Below are 2,260 nucleotides of genomic sequence, written 5' to 3'. Positions count from 1 at the left end.
ATTGTGAAAATTACCATCCCACCAAACATCATTTATAGATTCAATGCAATGCCAATCAAAATCCCCATGATGTTTTTCACAGAATTGGAAAAAAAAACTATCCTAATATTCAAATGGAACATAAAAGACCTTGGATAGCGAAAGCAACCCTGTGCACTGTGAGCAATCCTTGGGGGATTATACCAGATTTTAAGCTGTATTACAGAGCAATAGTCATAAAAACAACATGGTACTGGCACAAAAATAGACCCATAGACCAATGAAGCAAAATTGAAGACCCAAATATGAGTAAATGCAATTTCATCCACCTTATATTTGACAAAGGGGCCAGGAATATCACTGAAGGAAAGACAGCATGTTCAGTACAAGGTCCTGGCAAAACTGGATCTCCACTTGTAGAATGAAACTAAACTCTATCTTTCACCATGCACAAAAGTCAATCCCAAGTGGCTCAAAGACCTCAATGTAAAGCCTGAAACTCTGAAACTATTAGAAGAAAACATTGGGAAAAACCTAGAAGATATAGGTGTAGGAAATGATATTCTAAACTGGACATCAGTCGCTCAGGAAATGAGGGCAATAATTATCAAACGGGACCTCATTAAACTAAAAAGCTTCTGTACATCAAAGAAGACAACCAAGGAACCAAACAGAAAACCCACAGAATGGGAGAAAATCTTCACCAGCAACACATCTGACAGAGGTTTAATAACCAGATTATATAATGAACTCCAAAAACAGAGAACCAAGACAAGAAGCAATCCAATTAAAAGATGGGCTAAGGAGCTGAACAGAGAGTTCTCAAAAGAAGAAGTAAAGATGGCTATGAAACATCTTAAAAGATGTTCAACATCACTAATAACGAGGGAAATGTAAACTAAAGCCACTTTTAGATTTCATCTTACCCCAGTCAGACTGGCTAAGATCAAGAAAACAAATAATACCAAATTTTAGAGAGGATGTGGGGAAAGGGGAACACTCATCCACTGCTGGTGGGGCTGCAAACTGGTTCAACCGCTATGGAAAGCAGTGTGGAAAACTCTTAAAAACTACAAATGAACCTAACGTCTGACCCAGTTATACCACTCCTTGGCATATACCCAAAGAACTCATCCTATTGCAGAGACACATGTACATCCATGTTTGTTGCTGCTCTTTTCACAATAGCTAAGAGATGGAAGCAACTTAAGTGTCCCTCAATGGATGAGTGGATAATTAAAATATGGTTCATTTATACAATGGTGTTTTACTCAGCAGTAAAGAAAGATGAAATCATGAAATTTGCAGGTAAATGGATGGAATTAGAAACTGTTATACTAAGTGAAGTAACACAGACTCAGAAAAAAAAAAATCGACATGTATTTTCCCTCATATGTGGATCCTAGAACCAGACTCTGAAAAATGAGTATGTAATCAGACATAAATACAGGAACCAGGATAATGAAAGAAAACAGGGAAGTAAAGGTAAAGAAAGAACCTGAAAGAGAAGAACAGTAGGAAACAGGCCTTAATAAGGGAGATATTAATAAAAATTGGGTTAGTTTAAGGGAGGGGGGAGGGAAGGGTATACAAGGAACCTAGGGGATAAAGGGAAAGAAGGAGCTCAAGAGAGGTAGGACCATAGAAGAAGGATATTAGTAAGGGAGAATGGGGGGGGAAATGGGGGCACCTTAAGTGAGAAAACCATGATGGATGGTGAAACAATGAGAGAGATAAACAATGCCTAGCTAGTTTTGAAAAACAGAGAGAACCATATTACTCCTACAACCTACTGACACATTATACATAGCAGATCAAGAAATATATGTCTAGGAAGGGTTTACCTGAGACCAACGGGCCTTTCCCTAAGATTTATCTCCAGGACACTCAGAAATTAAAAATACCAGACTGGTGGAACTATCCTTCTTGGGTGTTTAACAGACATACTTTGAGGCCTATAATAATATGGCCAGAGGGACATAAAGGACACTTTTTGCTACTTGCCCTCCTAGGTCAACTAGTTCCAGGGGACTATGAGCACCTCTCAAATTGTCCTATAATGGTGGTGGGTCACCTGTTCTCTTGATCAAGGAGGCCAAGGAGACCCCACCAGATGGACTTGAACCAGTGTCCAGCCTACAAAGAGGAGGGTCAACACAGAGGAATCATTTCCTCCATGCTTCCAAGCAAAGCCAGCCATGGTTGAGTAGGACCTTTGACTTATCTTCACATAGGTGGAACTGGTAAAAGAAAAGAGAGGAGTCAGGGGCCCCTCCCAAGC

Source organism: Nannospalax galili, unplaced genomic scaffold, assembly GCF_000622305.1.
Source record: "Nannospalax galili isolate Female #2095 unplaced genomic scaffold, S.galili_v1.0 scaffold1229, whole genome shotgun sequence".
In the NCBI taxonomy this organism is placed as follows: Eukaryota; Metazoa; Chordata; class Mammalia; order Rodentia; family Spalacidae; genus Nannospalax; species Nannospalax galili.
Note: the sequence above shows the minus strand (reverse complement) of the source record.